Genomic DNA, 17751 nt, shown 5'->3' on the forward strand with positions numbered 1-17751 from the left:
AATCCCTGGGTTGGGCAGATCTCCTGGAGAAGGAAATGGCAACCTACTCCAGTATCCTTGCCTTGAAAATCCCGTGGACGGAGGAACCTGGTAGGCTACACTCCATGGGGTCGCAGAGTCAGACATGACTGAGCAACTTCACTTTCTTTCTTTCTATTCTTTTTATTGAACTACAGTTAACATATTCATTTCAAGTGTACAACATAAGTGATTCCACATTTATATACATTGAGAATTGATCACCACTACAAGTCTAGTAACTTCTGTCACCATACAAAGTTATTATTGTAATTATCTCCATGACATTTATTTTTATAACTAGAAATTTATACTTCTTAATCCTCTTATTTCAGCCAACACCCTATCACCCTATCCCTTGCTAACCACCAATTTGTTCTCTGTTATCTATGAGTCTGTTTTTATTTCATTTATTGTCTGGTTTTTTTAGATTTCACATTCAAAACAGTTCATTTTATCCCAATTCATAGGTATTGCAGTTTTTGCAAATTGAAATTTTGTGGCAACCCTGTGTTGTTGGATGATAGCATTTTTTAGCAATAAAGAATTAATTAAGGTATGTATATTGGTTTCTTTTAGACAAAATGCTTTTATGCATTTAATAGACCACAGTATAGTGTAAACATAACCTTTATATGCCCTGGGAAACCAAAACATACATGTAACTCACTTTATTGTGATATTCCCTTTATTGCCATGGTCTAGAACCAAGCTCACAATTACTCTGAGGTGTGCCTGTGTAAGTGAAATCATACAGTATTTGTCTCTCTGTCCCACTTACTTCACTTAGCATATATTTACCCTCTGGTCCATCCACATATTACAAATGGCAAGGTATCATTCTTTTTTAAGGCTGAGTAATAGTTAGTGGGGACAAGAGCCACTTTGGAGGGGCCAAATGGGACAGGTGGGTTGAGTGAGATGGGTCCCAGGGAACACCAGGATAAGGTACACAGCTTTAGCTCAGTTGATGGAGTGGGACAGACATTGTGTGTGCCAGCCCTGAGCCAGCTAGGTGAAAGAGAGTGAAAGAAATTTGGGACCCACCATTGCTTTCATCTCCAGAGAAAGTGCCAGCAGAACCCTGTGCCTCTGGCACCTGTCTTTATGTCAGTGATCTCCTCTGTGTATGGCCCAGGTTCTTTTCAAGCTGCTACCTGTGTGCTGGGACTCAGAGGGAATGGGTTTATGTGCAAGCCCTGCAAGAGAGAAATCTGTTTCCCCACAGCCCTCCAGCTCTCCTGGACATAAGCCCCTCTGGGTTTCAAAGTTAGATGTTATGGGGGGAATCATCTTCCCAGTGCAGGACCCCTGGGGCTGGGGAGTCCAAGGAAAAGCTCAGACCCGTCTCTCCTCAGGGTTGGGGAGGGGGTTCTCCATGAACGTGATATCTCTCCCACTTCTGGATCACTGCCCTGAGGGTGGGGGTTCTGACTAGACCGCATCTCGGCCCCTCCTACCCATCTCAGCGTGGCCCTTTCCTTATGTCCTGAGCTGTAGAGAAGCTTTTCTGCTCGGCTTCAGGTTGTCTTCAGAGACGGTTGCTGTGTGTGTAGTTGTGGAGCATCCCTGGGAGGGGGTGAGCTCAGAATCTGCATACTCCACCACCTTGATTCTGACTCTGACTAGAGGTGAATGTTTTTAAAGGGAAGGACAGATGGACAAAATCCAAGTTCTGGAACAATGACTGCATTTAAGAGGCTAGAAGAGGGGTGGGTTCTTTGCTAGAGATTAAAAAAATACACAATTCCCCCCGCTTGGAACAGCTAGAGGGCCCAAGGCATATTTGTAGCAGGTGATTCCAGTTACAAGGGAAAGTAAAGAAAGACAAACGAGCCAGGGAGAGTGAGAAGTTTCAGTTAAATTAATCAGTGGATTTACCTAAATCTGGGAAGTCATGGCCTTGATGATAGAGTCAGACACAGCTCTCCAGAGCTGCATGGGAGGCACCTAAAAAGAACTTGAATAAACTAAAAATTAAATTAGCTCTGAAGATTAAACAAAGCTAAATACATGTGCTCATGGAATAGGATGAATAATGTAAAGCACCTGACATCCATATTTAGTTGCAATAAAAATAGATAATGTTATTTTGGAAAAGAAAATAGTACAACCTTTTATAAACAACACAGATGACTTTTAGCCAAAATCTATATCCCTTGGATAGATTGCCTGAGCATAATTATAAATTAGCTGCAAGTAAGTAAAGCATCCTATGCCTTTCCATTCTGTGCCTTTGTTGTTTGAGTTTTATGGGGATTTATGACTATGGGAGAATTCAGCATCCTTTCTGCAGGCAGCAGCTCTTAGCTGGGAAAACAAGGAGAGTGGTGGCACCACTGGGAGAGTGAGAAAGGAAAAAGGCAGAGTAAATGGAGAGCACCCCATGGATCTTTAAAGATCATTTCTAGAGTCAAGTGACTAAAGCCCCCATGTGCAGGACTGACATCCTGCCACGGTTCCTCTGGTGAGAGTTCAGCTCTGTGACTGATTCTGCCTGACAAACATTTGCAATACTATGCATGTAGAAAAATCTGAGGGAAGAGTAAGAGAAGAGTGCACGGAGGCAGTTTTGTTCTACGGGAAAAGATAGAAAGGGACTCGAATTCAGGATGAATTTACAGAAGAAATATTTAACTAGATATTATAAAGTGCTAGAATGGACCACCAGGAGTTTTTTACAAATCCATTAGGCATGTCTCTGAAGAAATTAAGAGCAATCGAGTCAATACTTTTGTATAAACCAACTGTGCAGTACACAGTGGAGATATTATCCTGGAATTAAGGATGGCTTTGTTCAATTTTTATAATCCCTTCAAGTTCATTATTATATGGAATGGGAAAACAGTGGGATTAAGGTTCAGTCCCTGGGTCAGGAAGATCCCCTGGAGAAGGAAATGGCAATCCACTCCGGTTTTCTTGCCTGGAAAATCCCACAGACAGAGGAACCTGGTGGACTACAGTCCATGGGGTCACAAGGAGTCAGACATGACTAAGTGACTAACCCAAGAACAGATTTGCATCTGCTCATTTATGATTCAGTTGAAAACCTACTGTATGTCAGGCACTGAGTTAGGCACTGGGATATAAAAAGGAACAGGAGTTCCCACTCACAAAAATATCATAGTCTAATAGGAAAACTATGAAAGTAAACCAATCACTAACGCCATAAAGGAACAAGTGTTACCATGAGGGAAAGCACAGATTAGTGTTACCTGATCCCGATAGTTCTGGGGAAAGGTGAGCATCAAAAAGGCTTTCTGAAAAAGAAAATTCCTAAACTGAATGGATGATGGAAATTAATGGAAGCTGTCTAGGTGAACAAGGGAAAGAAGGTGACTTATGCAAAGGTAACCATAGAGGTGAAGGCCAGGAGTCCAGAAAGAACAGGATTGGTCCAAAGAACTGAAGTAGCTCATTAAGGCAGAGCAACAAAAGTGAAGACAACCAGGAACGAAGTCTTAGCCTAGGATACTGAGAAGGTTTCCCTGGTGGCTCAGATTGTAAAGAATCTGCCTGCAATGCAGGACACCCAGGTTCTATCTCTGGGTCAGGAAGATCCTCTGGAGAAGGGAATGGCAACCCACTCCAGTATTCTTGCCTGGACAATTCCATGGACAGAGAAGCCTGGCAGGCTGCAGTCCATGGGATCGCAAAGAGCCAGACACAAGATTGAGTGGCTAACACTTTCACAGGATACTGAGAATTTGGACAGTATTCTAAAGGCTATGAAAAGTCACTGGAAGACTGCAAGGCAAGGTGTATTATAGTTAGATTTATGCTTGAGGATGATCACTGTTTTCAGTTGGCAAAAGATTAGACCAAAGTCAAAGACATTAGTTAGGAGAGTGCTGAATGATATGAGTGAGATAATCTGAGTAATAGTGCAATGGCCTAATACACTGAGGGAAATAGCAGTAAAAATAGAAAGAGATATATTTGAAATAGAATCCATAGACTTGATAGATCTAGGTATGTAGAAACGGGGAGAGAAATGACTCCAACACTTGAACCACTGAGTTAAAAAGTGGTATGACGGTTGAGAGTCTGCATTCTGGATCTCATGCCTATGTGACTGCCTGGGCCATGAAAACAATAAGCGTTATTATTAATCGAATAGTGTAATTTGTCTAAATGAAGACAATTAGTGGAGGAACATATTTCAAGGAGGGTGAGTGTATTAAATTCAGTTCTGCCTTCATTGTGTTTGAAGTGCCGATAGAATACACAGGCACAGTCAGAAACACAGAATTAGAGCTAGAATAAACATCTGACCCGAAGATATAGATTTGAGAACAAATCAGGTTTTTGAAGACTCTGGAGTAAGTGTAATTATAGGAGGAAATTTTGTGGAATTGAAAGGAAACCCTGGAGTAGCTTGAATTATAGGGCGACTAGGATGAACAGTCTATGAAATTAACAGAAGAAATTTCCAAAGAGGAAGAAGGAAGAAGAGGAGAAATAGAGTCACAGAAGCCAATAGTGGATGAATAAAAGAGGCAAAGATAAGAACTGAATAAACACCCAAAATAGGTGTTGGTAATCTTTGTGAGAAGCATTTCCACAAAAGCGTAGGGAAGAAGAATAAATCAGATCTCATGCAGTTGGTGAATGAATTGATGCGATGAAGAAAACTGGAAAGAGAGAATAAGCAGCTTTCCTAAGCTTGACTGCGACAGACAACAATAATGACGGTGAGGAACGAGACAGGGTATTTTTATAATTGTTTCACTTGTATTTTATTTCTTGAGATGAAGAAATCACAATGGGAAAGAGGTAGTTGAATGGGAGGATTTATGTGTAGATACACAAGCCAGACCAAGTATTGGTAGAGCCCAGTTTCTGAGGATGCAAGAAAGGAAACCATAGAGTGTAGGCAAAGCTCTCAGACAGGAAAGGGGGCATCCTTGTTTCCCTTGTCAGCGGGGTTTGTGTCTAATTCACTGACCCATTTACAGCACCTAGCACTATGTCTGGCACATAAAAGTATCCAATAGGTGTTCATTAAATAAACAAATGGATGAATGAATGAGTGAAGGAAGGAATGGATAAGATACAAAAAAAAAAAAGAGAGAGAGAGATGAGGATGACTATGTTGCATTAGTTTTAAGTGCTGGGGCAGGAAGTGGTGAGTTCTTACAAGCTGGTCTCTGTTTTCTCAGTAATGGGATGGACAGTATCAACTGAGAATGAAGAAGCAATCCAGAAAGAGGGAACATGGGAAAGTTCCCACGAAGTTCATTGTGGAAAATGGGAAAGGCCAGTGGCAGGGAGAACGGGAACAGGATTCAGTCCCATTCTTGTTTATAAAAGGTGAACTAGAGCACTAGTAAGTTGTTCCTGCCATTTAGTCACTAAGTTGTGTCCAGCTCTTTTGAGACCCCATGGGCTGTAGCCCACCAGGCTCGTCTGTCCCTGGAATTTCCCAGGTAGAGTGGGTTGCCATTTCCTTCTCCAAGGGATCCACCTGACCCAGGGACCGAACCCGTGTCTGCTGCATTGGCAGGATGATTCTTTACCACTGAGCCACAGGGAAGCCCAATAGTAAATTACAGGTGGTTTGATTTCTTCATGACATCTGAATACTTGCAGTGGACCTCTTCTAAGACTTATTCCCAATAAACATCTCCAGCAAATTAGGAAAACCCATCCCTTTGTTTGGACAAGCAGAGGTCTTTACTCATGGTGTCCTGTTTAGAAGAGCTGTTTCTTTGTCCTCAAGGTTTGTTTCCTCTTCAGTTGCAGCAAGTGACACACCCACAACCAGAACAAGTCCACATCTAGCACTTCATTCCCTTTCACTGAGGCAAAGATCTTAAGACAAAGGGTCAGATCAGACCAAACGTGATGCGTTGCCGCAGGGCAGGGATTTTCACATTTACCAAAATTGCCATGGGAAGCTCTGCCTCCAGATTCATAGGAGCCAGGTGCCTCGCTAAACCCCTTCAACCGAAACGTTGTGACAGGATGAGTTCACGGGCAGTAACTCCTTCCTCACCTTTCCTTCATCAGCATCCTCAGCTGACGTTCCTAGTGTTCAGTCTGTTTTTCTCTCCCCTCAAACATCTTGGCTCTTTCCACTGTGGATACTTCCGAGTTGTTATTGAAGTATAGTTGATTTACAACACTGTGTTAGTATCAGGTGTGCAAAAAAGTGAATCAGTTAAACATATGCACATGCCCACCCTTTTTCTTGGATTATTTTCTTATAGAAATCATTAAAGAGGACAAAGTAGAGTTCCCTGTGCCACACAAAAGTTCTTATTAGTTATCTGTTTTATATATAGTAATGTCTATGGACTTCCCAGGTGAGGCTAGTGGTAAAGAATCTGCCTGCCAGTGCAGGAAACATAAGAAATGCAGGTTCCATCCCTGGGTCCAGAAGATCCCCTGGAGAAGGGAATGGCAACCCACCCCAGTATTCTTTCCTGGGAAATCCCATGGACAGAGGAGCCTGGCAGGCTACAGCCCACGGGGTCACAGAATTGAACACGGCTGAGTCCTTGGTGTGTATATGTCAATCACAATCTCCCAAATTCTAACTGCCCCCTACCCCCTGGTAACCATAAGTTTGTTTTTAACAAGTGTGACTTCTGTTTTGTAAATACGTTCATTTGTACCTTTTTTTTTTTTTAGATCCCATATATAAGCAATATCACATGGCATTTGTCCACTTTATCTTTGGAGGATTTTGGAAACATACTTAAAGGTGATTAGCCTTGGGACAAAACCAACACACTCCATTTTGCACATAGTCCTTGACTTTAACTTGGCTATTGACTTTATCTCAAAGAAAGAGGGTATAATGAGGTACAGACACCCTTAATAAACAGGGATCCACATGATCAAGGGTGCTTGACCCTTCTTGTTCAAATGCAAGTATACTGGGTTCTTGTGCCTCACTGAGACCCTTGAGATGCTAAAGGCAAAACCAGAGAGGCTTCACATAAGGACACTTTTTTCTATCAGTGCTACACTTCACACTTTAGCATCACGCAGAAAGTTTGTTTATTTCTCAGAGGAGCTCTCCCATCTCAAAAAGCCTGTGCCAGCCACTCAAAATCCAATGCAGACCCAAATTCAGACAGGTGAGAACTGCTGTTATTCACCACGGCTTTTAAGCTAATGAATAAAAGCTTCTGTTGCTGGCTCCTCCCCAACTCCACCCAAATCCTCAGAAAAATTAATTAAAAGAGGTTGTTAAATCACATCAGACTTATGGTACCCTTCTAAACATGCTTTAAAATAGATAATTATCCATGCATAAACCACAAATAGAAAAAGCACTCTGGAAATTTTTTTAAAATCATGAAGACTAAGGCATACACAAAGAGAAAAATCTCACAATCCTATTAAACTCATTCAAAAGAGAGACATTTCTAGGCTGAGATGGTATGAATTATCTTCTCAAATAATTTTTAATGGCCATTAAGAAACTCTTGGTGGCCCTTTAAGTTTTGCAAATGTAGACTCACTTGCAGATGCTGCTACTATCTTTTTTTAAAGAGTTACAGAGTAAAGCTATTAGGATTCTATTCAATACGGCCACCTTCCTGCCTTAGCTAAACTGACCCAATACAATCCCATTATTAAGGATAGTTGTTGTTATTTAGTCTCTAAATCATCTCTGACTGTTTTGCAACCCCGTGGGCTGTAGCCTGTCAGGTTTCTCTGTCCATGGGATTTCCCAGGCAAGAATACTGGAGTGGGTTGCCATTTCCTTCTCCAGGGGATCTTCCTGACCCAGGGATTGAGCCTATGTCTCCTGCTTTGGCAGGTGGATTCTTTACAGCTGAGACACCAGGGAAGCCCCAAATATTAGGGATAGAGTAAAGTTATTTAGTAACATGGAGAAATATAAAGGATTCTTTCAAAAACACTAGTAATTTTATCATGAAAATGAATCATGGTGATTAGCAAGGCTAAAATTCACAAAACCATTTTCCCTAAAGAGAAATAGAAGTTTCTGCTTTTAGAAGTAAAACATCTTGTTACACAGTTATGTCGTAGTGCCAGGGGAAGTAGTATGCACATAAGCCTCTGTAATAAGGAGTGATTACCCTGTGTACTAACTAGGCTATATTTCACATATGTTCCATGTTTACCATCATCATCATAAAGATTTCAACATATTATATTTTAATGCGTGTGCTCATTCACTTCCGTTCTGTCCAACTCTTTGCAACCCAATGGACTGTAGCCCACCAGGCTCCACTGTTCATGGGATTTTCCAGGCAAAAATACTGGAATGGGTTGCCATACCCTCCTCCAGGGGATCTTCCCAACCCAGGGATCGAACCCATGTCTCCTATGTCTCCTACAATGCCAGGCAGACTTTTTTTTTTTTTTTTTACCATTGAGCCACCAGAAAAGCCAGGATATCTTAATAATGTATTGCAAATTTATCAACCTTTTTTCTACTCCAAGTCTGTAGCCAAAATTCAGCCTGTACCAATTTGAGTCTCGGAGACAGACTTTTGGGTAAGGTGATGCTAATGGTAAAGAACTTGCCTGCTTATGCAGGATGTAAGAGAAGCAGGTTTACTCCCTGGGTTGGGAAGATCCCCTAGAAAAGGGAATGGCAACCCACTCCAGTATTCTTGCTTGGAGAATCCCAGGGACAGAGGAGCCTCATGGGCTCTGGTCTATAGGGCTGCAAAGAGTCGGATACAACTGAAGCAGCTTCACACACAGAAAAAAATAGCTTTATTTTTGGGGGGTTCCAACTGGTCGGCGGTCTGTGTGCTTGTGGGCAGCATACAGTTAACTTCTTTCACCTGGTAGGAGTTTTAATATCTTCAAAACAGCTCAAAGATATTGTTATGTGTATCCCTTGATGCGGAACCAAGACCCTGCCCCAAGGCTGCACTACTGTTTCTTATGTGCTCCTGTCTGTCTCTGCATCGCCTTCCTTCCCTGATTAGCACCTGTTTGAACCTGCCTGTAGGAACTCAAGGAAGATCACGGAGGCTAGATGAAACCTTTTTCCTGAAAACGAGAAGTAGGGACCCAGAAAGACTTTTGTGCCCAGGAGCCTCCTAGTGTCCTGCTGGGTTTCAAAACCCCTAAAAAGCAGGACATTTTCCCTTCAATAGCAGAAGCACATCCCAACACAAATTCTAACGGGAAGGCAACTTTACCAGCTCTCCAGGAGCCTGGAGGGCTCTAAAAATTCCATGAGATTCTTACAACCCTCCTCAGAGCCTCCCCACTTAAGGTCCAGAGTCACTGTATATAACGCTACCTTCAGTTCGGGTTCAGTTCAGTCACTTAGTCATGTCTGACTCTTTGCGACCACATGGACTGCAGCACTCCAGGCCTCCCTGTCCATCACCAACTCCCAGGGTTTACCCAGACTCATGTCCATTGAGTCAGTGATGCCATCCAGCCATCTCATCCTCTGTCGTCTCCTTCTCCTCCCGCCCTCAGTGCTACCTTAGATTCTTCGATTAGCATCATGCCCCCAGGCCACTTGTCCTATCTTCCTCCCATCAATGTAACCAGGCAAGTAGTCTGTCCCACTTGCCTAGGTAGTGGTTTATTAACCTTTCTGATAAGTAATATTATTGATAGGTAAAATTTGTTGAATACCTGATTGAGCGTTCTAGACACTGTTTAGACCTTCAGAATCAAGGTGAAAAAACCTTGAGAAATGTGATGAGTAAATAAGACAACTAATTTACTAAGGTCAAAGACTTCTCTTTTACAGCAGACCCATAGACCTTACACCTAGGGAGTGGAGTTAGAATCAGGGAATAAATACACTTAGTATATAAATAGGGCTTCCCTGGTGTCTCAGATGGTAAAATGTCTGCCAGCAATGCAGGAGACCCAGGTTCAATCCCTGGGTTGGGAATATCCCCTGGAAAAGGAAAGGGCAACCCACTCCAGTACTCTTGCCTGGAAAATTCCATGGACGGAGGAGCCTGGTAGGTGACAGTCCATGGGAATGCAAAGAGTCGGACACGACTGAGCGACTTCACTTACTTACTTAGTATATAAATAAAAGCACATAGTATATCGGATTGTGATATATCAGAATGTAGAGAAAAATTAAGCAGATAAGGAGAATATGAAATGCTGAAATAGGAGGGGTATGATTTTAAATAGGACAATCAGAGGAATCAAATAAATAGACCATTTTTAGAGTGTAGTGTTGTTTTGATTCTGTATGCAGGCATTAGTCAATGTCATTTGTAAATCAATGCCTGAAACACCAGGGTTTTTTCCCAGCGATAAAATGTTCAAACAAGCTGGCCTACATTAGTCATTTGGCTTTTAAGCACAGGAAGTATAGCATTAGTGATACTATTTAATTATATTTCATAAACTTGTAAAACACTTATTCCAAAAGGAAATGTATTCTATGTTCTAATTCAGAATTGAAATATTTCTCAATGGTGGAAATAAAGACCTCTAGGTAGGTCACTGATTGAGGGAGGTTTGTAATAAATATTTCTGTGTCCAAATAGTGTTGCTAAGTCGCTTCAGTCGTGTCCAACTCTGTGCGACCCCATAGATGGCAGCCCACCAGGCTCCACCGTCCCTGGGATTCTCCAAGCAAGAACACTGGAGTGGGTTGCCATTTCCTTCTCCACTGAATGAAAGTGAAAAGTGAAAGTGAAGTCACTGAGTCGTGTCCAACTCTGAGCAAGCCCTTGGACTGCAGCCTACCAGGCTCCTCCGTCCATGGGATTTTCCAGGCAAGAGTACTGGAGTAGGGTGCCGTTGCCTTCTCCAAATAGTGTTAGCCCTCTTCATTTTTTTAAAAGAAAGTATAACAATCTCTACTTGTCCTTCTCAACTGGGCAAGAAGAAACAGTTGCCTTTTTTAGGGACAGAATAAGAGACTTCCATCTTTTTGGTGGCAGCCAGAGTGGTTAAAAGGAAGATTGGGACAAACTGCCTGAATCAAATCCCAGGTTTCCACTGGTAAGTGGTATATGAGAGAAAGAAAATGTTAGTTGCTCAGTCATATCCAACTCTTTGTGATCCCATGGTCTGTAGCCACCAGGCTCCTCTGTCCATGGGATTCTCCAGGCAAGAATACTGGAGTGGGGCGCCATTCCCTTCCCCAGGGAATCTTCCAGATATAGGGATCAAAACCAGGTCTCCCACATTGTAGGCAGATTCTTTATCTTCTGAGCCACAAGGGAGATGAGAGTACCTTCCTCATAATAGTATTGTCAAGATCAAAAGAACTAATATGTAAGTGAAGCACTTAGAACAGTGTTGAGGTCCTTTAATGGACCAGAACCTGGTGGTCCGGAGTCCATGATAAAAAAGTAAAGGAGAGAGAAAGAGGTTGATATTCCTTGGTTTACGCAGAAAACCAATAAAGTCCCTGACATGAGGCTTGCTCTGTTCACAAAGGCCTCAGGCGCCCTCTTTAGGGGGTGAAGGCGTGCCTTCACCAGAGGGTCTTAGAAGCCCGGGCAACTCTGCACTCCAAAGAAGTAGCCTGAGAGAGAGAGAGAGAAAGAGAAAGAAAGAAAGCAAGACAAGGAGACCAAAGCTCTGATGGAGCAAAGGTGTTTTAATCAACATGGTGTGGGCATATATATTGTCTTACAAGGTAGTTATTCTCAGTAAAGATAAAGATTAAAATTCCAGACTTACAAAATATAGGTGATCCATATTAAAGAGAGAGAGAGTTGTAAACAATCACTTTTACCGTATGGTTCATAAGAAGGAAGAGGGTACTTAGCACCGTATTGAAAAACTAACGAAGGAAATGCCTGGATTCCTCAGCCCCAGGAGAGGCTTGCCTCTCCTCTTAATTCTGAAATATTCAGGAATTAATAAGGAACAGAGGATTCCTGACAGATCCAAAACAGCACACACGAAGCCTCCTGTTAAATGCTTCCTGACAGAATAGGACTTGATGTTTTCTGTATTAGTTTTTAAAACAGACTTTGCTTTTCTAGCATTTGCTATGTCCCAGTCACTAGCATTAGCACTTGATATACATTGTCTCATATATTCACACAAAAACCCTGGGAGTTAGGTAAAATTTTTTTCATCATCTCACTGAAGAGAAAACTGAGACTCATAGTGTCAATAGGGCCCAATGTCTAACAGTTGGTAAGTGAAGGGGCCAAGACACCAACACAGAGAAACTTCTGTAAAAGAAGAGTCTTTGGCATTAGTAAATTAGGAGTTTTGTATAAAAACCAAAGGACTGGCTTGCTCAGGGACAGGAGGGCCAACTACTAATCAATGTGTGGATTCACCTTCTCCAGCTGGCTCCTGTGATGGTTTCTACAGCACTCCTGACTTAATCACCCATGAGAGTGCATATCTTCTGGAAAAGTAACTCCCAGGATTATTGAAAGTACAATGTTGTTTTTTTGGCAGGGGGAATTAATGCTTACTTTTATTTATTTATTTGGCTGCACCAGGTCTTAGCTGCAGCAAGTAGGATCTTCTAACTTCCTTAAGGCATGTGGGATCTAGTTCCCTGAGCAGGGAACAAACCAGGAACCCCTGTATTGGGAGCGTGGAGTCTTAGCCACTGGACCAAGAGGGAAGTCCCCAAAATACAGTGTTAACATTACATTTTCTAGGTGATATTTTTTAGAGAGGTAATGGTAACCATGATTCTATTGTTGTTGTCCTGTTGCTAAGTCCTGTATTACTCTTTAAGACTCCATGAACAGTAGCACACCATGCCTCCCTGTCCTTCACCACCTCCTCAAGTTAGCTCAGACTCATGTCCATTGAATCACTGATGCCATCCAACCATCTCATTCTCTGTCACCCCCTTCTCCTCCTGCCCTCAGTGTTCCCCAGCATCAGGGTCTTTTCAGTGAGTTATCTCTTCACATCAGGTGGCTAAAGTATTGGAGCTTTAGCTTCAGCATCGGTCTTGCCAATGAATATTCAGGGTTGATTTCCTCCAGGATTGATTGGTTGGATCTCCTTGCAGTCCAAGGGACTCTCAAGAGTCTTCTCCAACCACAATTCAAAAACATCAATTCTTTGGCACTCAACCTTCTTCATGGTCCAACTCTCACATCCATACATGACTATTGGAAAAATCATAGCTTTGACTATATGGACCTTTGTCATAAGAGACATCAAATATTCAATTAAATCTTTGGTTCATGAGCTGAGAGCCAGCATTATTTGGTTAATATTTCTTATAAGCTCATCAATAATTAGATGAAGAGCTTTTAAAAATTAGTCATAAATTACAACAATAATTTGAAATAGGCCATATGCCATTTGTTGTTTTATTTCAAGCGTTCAACTTTCCAGTTGCTAGGCAAACTACAGTCAAGTGCCAAATCTAGTTCTGCTGCTTGATTCTCTAAATAAAGTTTTAATGAAACACAGCAGTGCTGGTCATTTAGGTGCTGTTTATGGCTCCTTTTGTGTTACAATAGTAAGGTTAAGCAGCTGAGACAGAGAGTATATGGCCCCAAAAGGCTAAAATGCTTACTCTCTTGCCCTTTATAGTAAAAGATTTCTGACCCCTAAACTATTCCTATTTAAAAGTTTATCTTTAAAACTATAATATACTTAGTAAGCATGCTAAGTGATGTCAATCATGTCTGACTCTTTGTGACTCTATGGACTGTAGCCCGCCAGGCTCTTCTGTCTATGGGATTCTCCAGGCAAGAATACCGGAATGGGTTGCCATGCCCTCCTCCAGGGGATCTTCCCAACCCAGGGATCGAACCTGTGTGTCCTGCATCTCCTGCGTTGCAGGTGGATTCTTTTCCACCAAGCCACCGGGAAAGCCCCTGGATACCTATATAGGCACTGGTAAATGGCAGATGTTGAAAAATAAGTGATAGATACTTAGTACATAAGTATGTTTGAATTCCACAAAATTATTCAAAGCTGAAAAAGTTCAAGCTTATCACAGACAGGCTAAGTTAACAGTTAGCATATTTCCTCCTTCATCTTGACTCTGTATCCCCTTAAAGAACTTGCTGAGCCTGTTCCATGGGAGAATCTTTGATTTCAGTAGGCTCTAAACATGCAAAGTTAAGATGCAGAATGACAGCTAAAGAAACAGTTTTCTACAGTTTCATAAGTGACAGAGAAACCACAGATGACTAACTTTGACAGCAGGAGGTAAGACAGAACAAGAATGGCTGTCAAAATGAGATTTATCTCTTTTGGAGGCACCCTTCACCTTACTTTGGTGCACATTAGCAGAGTATCAATCAACATCCACCAATGGGAAATGAACTCAGCATGAGTCGTACTGAGTTAGCATCTCTTTAGCTCTTTACATTTCCTAAGTTCTTCATAACCACATATCCAACATTTCTTTAATTCTACAGACTATTCCCCAGAAATTTTTCTTCAGCATAATTTCAGTCTGATCTATCATCAATCTCTTGGACACTGAATCTTTACATACTGATTTTAGTTTTTAATTTCAAGCATTTTTTTGATGCCAAACCTTGCCTGAGGAGCTAGAGATAAAAATATGTACTCAAATTATTCCCACCATCAAGACCTTGTGGACCAGGAAAGAAAAAAGTCCAAAATAAGAATGACATTTGCGATTAGGGCTAGAAGTATCAACCAACCATGTGGAACTCCATGAATTCCATGTGGAATAGCTTTAGTGATTTTTTTCTTTATTTATATAGTTGTTTATTTCCTGAACATTTATTGTGCTTACCAGGTGGAGACCTTCGTGTTGTTCTTTGCATGTAGGGTAGAACAGCAATGCTCAAGGAGCCATCATCATTCTAAGGAAGTTTGTTATTTGTTTAGTTTATAATAAACAACCAAAAGAAGCAAAAGAATCCTTTCAGAATGTGATTATTAGTACAGAGGAAATAGACAAGCAGAGATGGAAGTGACTTAGGGAAGGGTTAGTACTAACCACTCTCTCTAAAAATATTAACTTGTCTGGATCTCTGTCTCTTCACCTATAAAGAGAATACCTACCTCATAAATACTATAAAATAACTCAATAAAGCCCCCTACATTATGCTTAAGACATGGGAAATTTCACCACTCTAATTGTAAAATTAGTCATTGTTTATTGAGGACTGCTGGTCCTTTATGTAAATTATTTCATTCATTCTTTATACTTACTTCCATTTCACAGTTGAATAAACTGAGGCTTAGAAGCCTGGGATGTCTTGCTTGGTGCCCCACAGTTAGAAAGAGGCAGAACTAGAATCAGAATCCAGCTATATCTGGCTTCATAACCTGTTCTCTTAACCACTATACCAGCACTTCCTGGGCAATATCATTGAAAAAGGACTCTAAAGATGTAATAATCTGTGGCAAAAGCATGGGCTTCATAGCACAGAGCCAGTATGCCATGGTTTGCCTCATAGACTTTGTAGATTCATTTGGGTTTCTAGTCAAATAGACAAAAAGCAGATAAATGTAAAGTGGCTCCATTCAGTTAGGTTAACTGCTGTTATTGTTAAGTTGCTAAGTCATGTCCAACTCTTTGTGACCCCATGGATTATAGCCTGCCAGGCTCCTCTGTCCACGAGATTCTTCAAGCAAGAATACTGCAGTGGGTTGCCATTTCCTCCTCCAGGGGATCTTCCTGACCCAGGGATCAAATCTGTGTCTCTTGCTTGGCAGGCAAGTTCTTTACCACTTGGCCACCTGGGAAGGTCAAGTTAGGTTAATACTTGATGATAGAACAAGCAACCCTCACCAAGGATGCAGATTTCAAGTTAGGATAAGGAATACAACATTCCCTTATGTTAGGAAGGTATAGTATATGTTACAACATGTTTCCATGATCTCCTTGCAATAAATCTTGAAACATACATTTTCCTATATGACATGCTCAGAAAGCTTTGAATGGTGATGACTAGTGAAGCTAAAATTTCAAACCATATCTTCTGATTCTCACTCTAAGTTCCATGTTTAACATATCAGAAAGTTAGAGTCAATGAAAATGCTGAATTTATTGCTCTACCTCCCCTATTTTGTCTGTCACTGTGGGCTCTTCCGGGATGGCTAGGTAAGTAACTCTGTAACTCCGGAGAGGCCCAAGCCTGGTGCAGGCTGTCTCTCCAGGGAGAAAAACAGGTAGAGAAGGAGTTGGCTGCCTTTCAGATGCCATCCGCCCTGTAATCAGGGACTTTGTCCAAGACCTTTAGAACAAGACAACGAAATGCCCACTCAAAGTTTGGCAGCCCTGAGAGCTTTGTTGCTCTTTAGAGACCACCTCTCTTCCCCTCCACCACTCACACTTTACATTTTAAGACATTCTCACTGATTTCCCATCCCTGCCGGGTGAGCAGCCGAGGGATCACTTGTCTGTATTACAGTCTACAGTGTCACCCATATGGGGCCAGAGAAGCATGAGGGAAATAAGATTGGGAATCTCTTCTTCATAAAGGATCGATATCTTCATAGAAGTGAGATAGCCCGTAACTGGATTTCCAGCTCAGACCCAGCCAAGATGCCTCATGCAGAATTTCTAAGGTCTCATAAACACACCCTTGGCACAAGGAAAGGAAACCAAAGTAAGACTTATTAAGATAAGCTCTTCCACATGCTTAGCCATTCACCAGTAATTTACCTGGAAGAGAAAACACTCAGAAAAGACCAAATAGGACACTCAACCCATGGCAGATGAACTGGTGCATTGTTCAAGCATGGCTCATAAAAGAATTCACTGACATTTTATTTTCTAAATTGAGATGTCATTATAATTTGAATCCCAATTGTGCCAGCTGAGTTTTTCCCTTCCCAGCATGTTTCCAAATACCCACCTCCTGTGAGCAAGAAAACATCCAAGCAACAGGAGGGAAGCCTGCTTTTTCTCATGTACAGTTATCAATACCCAAACCTCCCCCTACAATAGTTGCTAGTACTGTGGCAAGCTTTGCAGCTTTGCAAAGGTTACCTAGCACACAGCTGCTTTCTACTCTTAGCAGAAGAGCCTGAAATCAGAAACATTCCAAAAACATGTTCCATCAGGACTTGGTATCACAGTATGAATAGGAATATCTTTGTTAAGTGCTGATAAACCCTGGATAGCATTAAGAATTAGTTTTAGGGGGTTTTGTGTGTGTTTTTTTTTTAACCTTATCTGGGCTCTTTTTTTAAATTGAAGTATAGCTGACTAACAATACTAACAATTGAAGTTTTCTGGTGTACAGCAAAGTGATTCTGATATATAAAAAATATATATTTAAGAACATATACATTCTTTTTCATATTCTATTCTGCTATGGCTCATTATCAGATATAGAATATAGTTCTCTGTGCTGTACAGTAGGATCTTGCTGTTTATCTATTTTATATATAACAGTTTATATCTGCTAATCCCAAACTACTAATTTATTCCTCCCCAACACTTTGGTAACTGTAAATTTGTTCTTTATGTCTGTGAGTCTATTTCTATTTCATAAATAAGTTCATTTGTATCATATTTTAGATTCTACATAATATAGAAGTGATATAATATGGCATTTGTCTTTCTCTATTTGGCACACTTTACTTAGTACGATAACCTCCAAGTCCATCCATGTTGCTGCAAATGGCATTATTTCATTCTTTTTCATGGCTGGGTCATATTCCATTGTGTATTATATACCACATTTTCTTTATCCATTCACCTGTTATTGGACACTTAGTTTGCTTCCATGTCTTGGCTATTGTAAATAGTGCAAGAGTGGAGGGCATGTATCTTTTGGAAATGGAGTTTTCATCTTTTCTGGATATATGCCCCCAAATTGCTGGGACTGCCGGATCATATGGTAACTATTTTTAGTTTTGGGGGGA

General features: G+C 41.2%; 1 protein-coding gene and 1 long non-coding RNA gene across 2 annotated transcripts in view; both read left to right on the top strand.

The window, feature by feature from the left end:
- The window catches only part of LOC120860680 (thyrotropin-releasing hormone receptor), a 44374-nt gene that overhangs the window by 14694 nt on the left and 11929 nt on the right, over window positions 1-17751 (top strand). The window lies entirely within an intron of this gene.
- LOC120860693 lies at window positions 595-17614 on the top strand. The gene is made up of 3 exons (XR_005720409.1): window positions 595-694; window positions 4495-4500; window positions 17604-17614. It is a non-coding gene; the product is annotated as an uncharacterized LOC120860693 (long non-coding RNA).

This window comes from Oryx dammah, unplaced genomic scaffold (assembly GCF_014754425.2).
Source record: "Oryx dammah isolate SB20612 unplaced genomic scaffold, SCBI_Odam_1.1 HiC_scaffold_11163, whole genome shotgun sequence".
NCBI lineage: Eukaryota > Metazoa > Chordata > Mammalia > Artiodactyla > Bovidae > Oryx > Oryx dammah.